This window comes from Gavialis gangeticus, unplaced genomic scaffold (genome assembly GCF_001723915.1).
Source record: "Gavialis gangeticus isolate Ggan-Ray unplaced genomic scaffold, GavGan_comp1, whole genome shotgun sequence".
Classification (NCBI taxonomy): Eukaryota; Metazoa; Chordata; order Crocodylia; family Gavialidae; genus Gavialis; species Gavialis gangeticus.
This window is the reverse complement of record NW_017729029.1, coordinates 52,309,453-52,320,084: the sequence shown is the minus strand read 5'-3', so window position 1 is coordinate 52,320,084 and position 10,632 is coordinate 52,309,453.

Genomic DNA, 10,632 nt, shown 5'->3' with positions numbered 1-10,632 from the left:
ACCCTGGAAGATGGAATGGAGTGCACCCTCAGCAAGTTTGCAGATGACAGTAAGCTTGCTGGAGGAGTAGATACACTGGAGGATAGGGCTAGGATTCAGAGTGACTTAGACAAATTGGAAGATTGGGCCAAAAGAAATGTCATGAGGTTTAACAAGAACAAGTGTAAAGTCTTGCACTTAGGGCAGAACAATCCCATGCATTAGTAGAGGCTGGGGGCTGACTGGCTGACAGCAGCTCTGCAGGAAAGGACCTGGGAGCTACAGTGGACAATAAGCTGGATATGAGCCAACAGTGTGCCCCTGTTGCTGAGAAGGCTAATGACACACTGGGCTGCATTGATAGGAGTGCTGCCAGTAGGTCAAGGGAAGTTATTATTTCCCTCTCTTCAGCACTGGTGAGGCCACATCTGGAGTACTGTGTTCAGTTTTGGGGGCCCCGCTACAGAAACAGTGTGGGCAAATTAGAGTGGGCTCAGCAGAGGGCAACAAAAATGGTGTGGGGCTGGGGCACATGACTTCTGAGGAGAGGCTGAGGGAACTGGATTTATTTAGTCTGCAGAAGAGAAGACTGACAGTGGATCTGATAGCACCCTTTAACTTCCTGGAGGGTGGGTCCAAAGTGGATGGAGCTGGACTGTTCTCAGTGGTGGCAGATGGCAGAACAAGGAGCAATGGACTCAAGTTGCAGCAAGGGAAGTTTAGGTTAGATATTAGGAAGAATTTTCTCACTAGGACAGTCATAAAACACTGGGACAGGTTACCCAGAGAGGTGGTGGAAACTCATCCTTGGAGGTTTTCAAAACCCGGCTAGACAAATCTTTGGCTGGGATGATCTAGTTGGGGATGCTCCTGCTCTGAGTAGGAGGTTGGACTAGATGTGACCTCCAGAGGTCCCTTCCATCCCTGACTTTGTATGATTTTATGAGAAGGAGCTTGTTTGGGCCCTACCACCTGAGGTGAACTAACCCTAACGAAAAAGCTGAACCAGTCAGTGGGAACAATGTCTCTATTGCATCCATTGTCTAGTTTAGCCACTAACACTGTGAGAGGAGGTAAGGAGGATTAAGACTGGCTCTGGCAGACTAAGAGTTCAGTTTTATGACAAATGTCAAGATTTTGCAATTTTTATGCAGAGGAAAACCAAGATCCTCTTGCAAAAATGGGAGAGATGCACCCCAGAGCAAGCAATGGCTTGGTGGGTAGGATGCTTAACTGGGATGTTAGTTGAGAGACTTTCCTTGATTCAGGCCGAGCAAGGACTCGAGTGTGGGTCTCTTACAGCCCTTGACTGTTTGCTTATTCAAGAGGGTGTCTCACTCTCTGGTTTTGACCAAAGAAGCCTTCCTGGTGAAAATGTCATGGAAAAGGAGACATTTCTGTGAAAAGATTCTGTTACAACCTATTAGCATTTTGAGAAGGAAAACCGTTTCCCAGCCAGCCCCCATTATAAGCAGTTTGCTTCCACAGAAGCGCCAGCAGGGCCTCTGCCTGAAGACTTGTGGGTATGCAGAACGAGGGGCTGCCTGTGCCAGCACTGCCTCCAAATTGAAATTACCTGCCTGTTTGTTTGTTTTAAAGTGAAGACAAGTTAGCCTAGCTAATGAGTCTAGGTGAGCTTAATTAAAATCAATAGTGAAGTTAACAGTGAGAAAACAAATTATGGCATCAAGTGAAACGACAACATAAAAATGCAACCATAGACATTTTAAAAAACAATCCAGGGAAGCCTCCAGAGGACTGTGCGCCAGGCATGCCTGATGTGTGAAGAAAAGGTATTTCAGGGGATCCACCCATGCAGCTTCTCACAACAGATGTATGTTGAGTTTGGCCCCTTAACTTTGGATAACATCTGGCAGGACATGGAACTGGGCATGTTATAACATCCCTTGATTTCTCGCTCATCCAGGAGACAAGCAGGTCCTGGTCTCTGACGTCAGTGGATGCAGTCCCCTCAAACTTGATTGTCCAGTCTCCCTAATTTGTGCATTAAGGTACAAAGCTGCTGGCCTTCTCTTTGAGACATTTTCAGCTGCAAAACCAGAGAAGCTCTTGGCTAATAAACCCTAAACATTATCCCACTATGCTGTGACGTGATGGAAAGCTTTGAACTGCTCATTTTATCTATGGCCAGATTTCCAGTTAAACCAAGACACCATTCAGACCTCACATGCATTTTCAATCTTCCACTGATGATATATCAACAATATGTCAATACGGGAGACTTTGCTAAAGCAAGTTTTATCTCCCTTCCTCTCTGATTCTGATCATTAGTCTGCTTACGACAGGTCATTCCCTTTGAAGCATCTCCTGTGACAAGCATTTAGCTATGGTGCTGATGCCAAGATTCAACCTGTTAAAAGTCACTGTCAATCAAGTAAAGGTGAGTCTGCTATTTCTACTTATCTCCCTTTACAATTTATTTCTTCAGGACCATCATTCCATCCCTGGAGTTAGTTCCACTGCTTTTTTCTAAATGGAGGGAGACATATGCATAATACTGTTTGGGGCATCTTAAATTCTTCCATCTATGCATTTCTGAAGGCTGATGAGCCATTTAAGATTCTCTCTGTTAAGGTTACGGTTCAGAGATTCCTTTTGACATCTTCAAAATTAAATCAAAATTCCCCAGAACACCGAGACACAATGGGCATGGAGAGCAGGGCAGTCGGTAACCCTGGCATGCTACAGCTTGGGACTACTATGGGATTCTGCAAATTAAGTAGACACCACTTTTTAATCTCTTTCTCTAAACTCCAAGGAGAAATTTGTCCCATTCACTGAAGCCCTTTAACAACTTGATTGTTGCATTTTCCTGAGAGCCATAAAAAGGGAGGAGGAAAAAAGGCCTTTAGTTTTTAAACACATGCCAAGTGTACTCAGCTGCAGTTGGGCTTATGTGGGCCTTTTCAGTGTCACTCTTCATTTGCAATAGCTGAATTAACCTTAATTATATTTTTTAGCTCACTCTTTCAGTCTCTCAAGTCATTGCTCAGCTCTTTTGTTTTCATTTTCCTCTCTTAAATAAAAACAAATCTACATGTGGGTCATTCTGTAAATGGCATAATAAAATAGCTTTTAGCACAATGTTGGAGCATACTCTATAATAAGAGCACATCTGTCAGCTGAAGAGGTTCCACAAGAGATACCTTGGCAGCCTACTCTTGTTGAGGTACTGCAGTAAGCTGCTTCATAATCAAGTTGCATACCTTTCCGGCTGCGTGACCACTGAGGTATTCGTTATGTGTAGGGACCTACCGAAATCGAGGAGGTTTGGCTCTGCACACTAATTATGGGGCTGGCTGCCATTTTTACAAGCTTATCACAGCAGCCCACCCCCCACCCCCACCATGCCTCTGACTAAGAGGCCCCAGTGGCCTTGCCCCTCAATGCTGATTGGTCAAGAGGGCTGTCCATCATGTGGCCTGGCCCCTCACCACTTACTGCCTGAGAGGGCTGTCCATCGTATAGCCAAGCCCCATGCTTCTGATTGGCGGAGAGGGGGAGAGGGCCATGAGACAGGCAGCCCTTTCAGCCAATCAGTAGCAAGGGGGGTGGGGGAGAATAGCTTTCATCATAGCTGCTCCTCTTCATGCTAGCAGAAACAGCCCCGCCTCCCTCCGACGGGCTGCACAGCTAGGTCACAGTGGCCATGAGCACCATTGGCTTCCACTGGAGAGCCAGCATTTTATGTTTAGTAAGGTTTTTTTTTTTGTGGGTTTCACAGACAAAGTTCGATTTCATGATTTCTGAAAAATCGCAAACTGAGTACTTTGCTAATTATGAGCACCCATCCCTGATGGGCTAGACATAGATTTGATGGATGACACAAGAATGCACAAGTAGCATCTCTTTGGTGAAGTGAAAGCCTGGTTGCCCAATACAGAATTTTAGGACCATCCTAAAGGAGGAGATGGCTGGGGAACTGGCTCTGTGACTGGACCCAGAGAGTGATAGTCAAGGGAACTGAGTCAACATGGCTCATGGTGCCTAGTAGCATCTCCCAGGGTTCAGTACTTGGACCAGTACTCTTTAATATATTCATAAATGATCTGGATTCGGGTGTCAGAAATGGGCTGGCTAAGTTTGCAGACGACACCAAATTATGGGGAAGTGTAGTCACTCTAGAGGATAGGCTGGCAATTCAGGCTGACCTGGACAGGCTCGCAAAGAGGGCGTATCAGAATTGGTGACATCAAAATGGAGAAATGCAAGGTACTCCACCTCAGGAGGAAAACCCATCTCATACTTATAGGCTCAGCATTGCTACACTCACTAGCACCACAACTGAAAGAGCCTTGGGGGTCATGATTGACCATGAGATGAACATGAGCTATCTGTGCAATGCTGCAGCTGGCAAAGCAAATAAAACTCTGGCTTGCATCTACCAATACATCTCAAGCAAGACCCAGGAAGTCATCCTCTCACTTTACTCAGCCTTGGTGAGGCTGCAGCTGGAGTACTGCATCCAATTCTGGGCTCTGCACTTTAGAAAGGATGTGGAGAAGCTCGAGAGAGTCCAAAGGAGAGCCACACACAGGATTAGAGGTCAAGAGAACAGACCTCATGAGGAGAGGCTGAGAGGCATGGGGCTCTTCAGCCTGGAGAAATGACAGCTTAGGGGGAACATGGTGGCAGCCTATAAGTACATAAGGGGCGTGCATCAGGAACTGGAAGAACATCTGTTTACCAGGGCACCCTAAGGGAAGACAAGGTCTAATGGTGACAAACGGCTGGAAGATAGTTTTAAACTGGACATAAGAAAATATTCTTTACCATCCGAGTTTCCAGAGTCTGGAAGTGGTGCAAACACCAGAAGTGGTGCAAACACCTTCTCTGGATACCTTTAAGAAACGCCTGGATGTTTATCTTGCTGGGGTCGTGTGACCCCAGCTGATTTCTTGCCATCTGGGCAGGAGGCTGGACCTGATGATCTTGCGAGGTCCCTTCCAGCCCTAAGGTCTATGAAATCTATGACATGATTGAGTGCAACCCATTGGTTCACACTTTTAAGCTTATAGCAGTAAGTAGACAGCAATGAAACATGGAGGTGAGGTAAGGGCCATTTTGAATAGTCCCAAGAGGCTTTCTGGCAGAAAAAGCGCACAAGATGATGGACGTGTCAGCAGTGGCAACAACAGGCCAGCTCACATATTAAGTGGTACTGCAACATTTGGGATGAAAGGTGCTTATCACACGTTGTCCTGTACACTGTGTGCACCCACAACAGCTGCCACAGTCGCTCACTCCACAACAGAACTGTCCCCCTCAACAAGGAAGGATTCACAATGTTGATAGGATATGGCTCAGAAAAACCATTGTTAATAATTAGGGTCTCCTTGTCCACTGTATTTTCCTCGCCATCTATGTGGAACCAGCACTAACTTACTTAAGAGTATATCTACAAATATAAGAAGACCATAATACCCAATGTCAGGACCATAATACACAGTGTCAGGAACCACTTTCTGATTTCACAGGGATTTTACAGAAATGTACATTTCTTGACACCAATAGTTTCTCCTGGGATCAGTAAAAGATATGCTGGTCTTCTATTTGGCTGTCACATAGTTCATCAACTAGTCTTGTAGCTGCATTGTGCATATGTGAAAATAACCTTTTAATTTATGTTTAACGGTAAAGTGGTTAAAAAAATGCATTTGCCCCATTGCCACCCCTGTCAGGGATCTACATCCAGAATGAATGGTTTAAATGTTTTGAAATGTTCAGGTTATTTATTTTGACTTTTGATTTATGCCACTGCCTAGAGAAACCACCAGGAACCTGACCCAATGGCCACTGAACTTTAAAAGGCTTTGGATCAGGCCACAAGGGCAGAGACCCTGCAAGCAAACCACATCTTTCCAATAGCATCAGTGCATGCAAAACTAAAACCTGGCTTCATGAGATGGACAGCTTAGTTTGACAGATGATGTTTAACAGTGTGTGAATAAACATTGAAGCCAAACTCAGGCTCCAAAGCCTTTTGAAGTTTGCCCATCATCAGCTGTAATTGAGTTCACCACTACTTAAAAATAATAGGTAATGCCGTGCTTGACTAAAAGATCATTGTTGAAATTTAAATGGCTTGTTACACCCACATGAATGCAGTGGGTTTGGAATTTGAATGATGCACAAAGAAAAGGAATTCACAGAACTGTTTCATAAATATCATTTTTAATGCTTAAGTTAATGCCTGGTTTGTGATAAGAAATGTATTTTAATATTTTGTGAATCAGAGCATGATAGGAAACTTAACTTTCAAGAGAGTGCCCAAAAAGGGTATAAAGGCCTTGAGAGAAGATAAAAAAAGAACTCTTAGGAAGGAAGCTGGTGTCTGAATCATATCAAGGCTTTAGAGAAAATGATGAACTTGAGTGATCAGAATAAGTTTTGAAGCCTGCTTTAAGCCTACAGAGAAATTGTAGGCCAGTGTTGCAAGCACAGAAACTGCCACTTTGTTGCTATCGTGGGCCAATCAACAAACTGAAGATGCTGACTTCCTGGTACATACCGTTCTCTGTTGGTTAATTCATTTTTTGGTTTATTACAAACAAAATTTTAAAATGCCCAGACCATTCTACATGTGATTTCAAGATCACTAGCCACATTTTTAAAAGCTGGATCATTGTTTGGGTTCTCTGTGCATGAATATGTTTGCATGCTCTTAATGCAAGTTATTTAACTAAATATTCAAGCCTTCAGATGTTTAGCCAGCATGACATGGGGTGCCAACTTCAAAGTGCTCAGAACCACCACACTTGCAATGGTATGTGCCTCAGCAGAATATTGTACTCCTGTATGGTCCAGAAATTGTGGCACTAAAAAGCTTGACACTGTACTTAACAATGTGCTGAAGCTCGTAACAGGCAGCACATCTTACACGCAGATGTACCCCTTGCAGTCTCTGGCATTAGATCAAGTGATATGAAAAGACAAAGACTCTAACATCATTACTGGCCACTGGCGATGCATAGGGGGTGCATGTGCACCCCCTGAGCATAGTGGTGCATCCCCTACAAAAAGGCGCTGCCGACAGTGTTGACAGTGCCTGCAGGCAGTCACCACTCACCACCCCCCTTCCCCAACGTTGACACCACCGGCAGCATCTGCAGACAGTCTGCAATCGTCGCTGGCCATTGTCAATGCTGCTGGAGGCATCTGTGGGTGGTTGCTGACCCCTGGTTGGCGTTCACCACCCCCCCGTCACCAGCAGTGCTAGTCTTATCTATGGGAGCACCCTGCTTACTGCCACTGCACCCACCGCTGCCATGCCCCCCCAGCCACCAGGAGCATGCATCTTTCATGTAACTGGCAATAGAGACAAGAGATGTTGAAAATCACCTGCTCCATCAACTGTTAACTGAGGACCTGAATAGATGGAGGTTTAAATACATGAAGCCCACAAGCTCCTGGAAGAGATTGGAGATGCCGAACCAAACCTATGGGCATCAACAGATGGGCTGACTGATTGGGAAAAGTCAGACCTATTCCTACAGCATTTTATACCAACACCAAATGAATCCCCCCACCGGGCACAGCCTTGACACAGAAGTGTGGGTCAAGCTGAACAGACTGAGAACTGGATATCAATACTTCAGAACAAGACTTCACAAGATGAACATCTTGGACAGCCCCCCGTCCCCTCCTGCGTGAATGTGATATACAGCAAAGAGCACAGCACTTCATCGAAAGCTGCAATCTTAACAAATGGCCAGATGGGGCAGATGGGATTTGAACAGTGAGCAATAATACCAGACAGTGGCTCATAGATTTGGAAGTTGATATCTGATGCCATATGAAAGAGAGAGATTTAACTTGAAGGAAAGATAATGTTCACTTTCCAAAAAGACAATAGAGACTAGAATGTATTTGTCCTACTTCATGCCCTGTTTGTGTCTGAATGTAAATAAAATCTGCTTGGTAATAGCAGATGTCTGAGACGTGAAAAGCAAAATAGCAACATAATGAAATTATCATGTAATCAAAGGCTAGGGGTGTGAACCTGCCCTCCCAGACTCGGCAAATATCTCCATGCATCTTGTGAAATCAAGGACTGTTGTTCAAATTGGTAGAGCCTTTATGTACCAAGTCCCACAGTATCATTTAACGAGATGCTAGTTTACACTGCTTCTACAGCTAGTATTTTGTATTGATATTAAGTATTTATTATCAAAGCTAGACAAGCATAAAAATTCAATCCACCTCCCAGAGTAGCTAGCTAGCCTTTTATCTAGTTCTCTTGAGAATTGATTCTGCCAAACTTTATATGTTAATGTTGGATAATCTCAGTATCTCGGCCCCTTTTTTTCTGGTTGTCCATGGCATATGTGCATCAGTTCTGAGTTCACATGCTCCTGTTATAAATGTCTTGTTTAGGTCCGCCAGGCCCTGTTGTTCATGCCCAGACAAAACCCAGGAGAAATCTAGCAGACAGAACACACCTGAATGCAAGTGTGCATAGAGCCATACTCCAGAAGAAGTGGGGAAATTTGAATTGCACGTTGGCCAATTCCTTTTGTACTTTGGGAGTGGAAGAGGGACACCCTTTACTGAAAAACCCAGAAGTCCTCTTCCTCAGACTAAACAAAAGTAAGTTAGTCAAATATCTGTCGTGGGGTGCTTAAGAAATCCTTCCTGGGTCAAGTACAGTAGTCAGCACTTGATTCATAATGCTAACACCAGGTGCTCTTCAGAATATATTTTGGGTCAGATGAATGAAGGTGAACTGTTTACTTGGTTATTCTTTCTAGTGACACTATTTCATAGCGTACAGTGTGATTTTTGTTGAATTGCAAAACTATGCGCAGTCGGAAGCCGGTTATGTTGTCTTTGGTTTTCGCATCTGCGCTCTCTCTGTGTTGGAGAGTAAGCTGCCTGGCTCAACTGTGTTCTTTTAAAAAATATGGCCCACTTATCCCAATTGCAGATCATGGATGGTTTGAACCAACTGACTAGCTGGCAAGGCAGCTTGTTGGTAATGCGTTCCATCTGCTTTATTTTCTGCATGATCCAGTTACAATCAGGAGTGACGCTACCAAGGCATTGGTCCAGTTTTGTACTGTGTTTAGTTTCTACAGAAGTACAGAAAAATAGACAGAGATAGGAATAGTATACCATCTCTTGTCCACTCTACATGGGGACTGTTACTCTATATCTTATTACCATATATTTAAGTGGCATTTCACTTCTGTATGACTAAAAACATACCACATTACCTTCCATTTTCTAGGAAATCATTTGCCCATTACTTTATTGTGAGCATCTAACATACATTTTTAAAAAATATATGCAATGTACTTCCCCAGTGCAACTCAGTCAGTGGAAGAATGAATGACTAGGAATATAGTTCATTTCTAAGAATTTGGCCTTGTCTTTTGAAGAGGCATTGGCCAACATAATCCCTGTGACCTACCTTGCATTTCAGCCTTGATTAGGCCAGCATTCACTGGTTGAAGCTGCATCTCTACTGTACTGGCGTAGAGCTTCCCAAGCCTGGGAAACGCTGGACTTAGTTCCAGATCTGGCAGAGGGTTTATTCTGTCGCATTTATGAATTTCACTCTTGATTTTCCCTGGAAGCATCATGTACATTTTTCTGTCTTCTCCTTTAATTTTAAAGAGATTTAGGGATGGTCATGCAATTTACTCAGTTGCTGGCTCTGGAGATTTTTCAGCCCTCTGTGTATCCGCAGGACAAGTAATATATCCGTAGTAATAGTTTCCAGTGTGCATTGCACTAGTACAAGCTTCCCCACAGTACCCCAACTCCAACCTTGTTCTGGAAGGATTCCTCTAAGCACAGACTGGAAAGTCTCCTTGGCTGGTCCTGTTGTTGGCTTCCTTACTGAGATTTCCACCCAGCATGTTAGCATGCTTCTTAGACTTGTGATATTGTTGTATAGACATCTGCCTCCGAGAAAGTGAACTGAAAGTATAAATTCAGTTTCCGTAGGCTACTCGGTAGTAATGACTTTGAATTCCCACTGACCTGGCTGAGATTTGAACTAAGGTCATGCTCTTCATGTGAAAGACTCTACATCATATTGACAGTCCACTCATTTGAAATACTAACAGTTCAAGTGTTTCCATAGTGACTGCTCATATTTAGCGTGCCCTTTCTGCTGTCCTGCCCATTGGTGTTGCTTCTATGGTATCTATGTTTTTCTCCAGGAGTTAGGTTATGTGACTGAACTAAACTAGCAGTTGCTAAACTAGCAGTTTGCTAGCTTGCTAAACGAGCAGCTACAAAAGACCAGTTCTTCCTTCAGGGTACGCACATGACTGTTCTTAATTTTAACAGGAACAGCATTAATGGAGAAGCCTCATCGGGTTTAAATGTACTTCTTCCCACCAGAAATCAAAGATTAGTTTATCAATCGTGCAAACCGACATTTTCCCTAATCTTAGCCACACATTGCCCTCCCACTTTGAATCAACATTCATCCTTCACCTGTGGTTTGGTTTTGTTTAAAACAAATTGATCTTGCTGAAGACAATGATGATTTTTTTGATAGGGGAGAAGGAATAAATGAGTCTCAAAACAAATGAAGACAGAAGAAACTTTTAGTATCTGGCATTTTGTAGATTTGCTAATGCATCACTCTCCTGCCATGGGAACAGGGTACAACCTGGG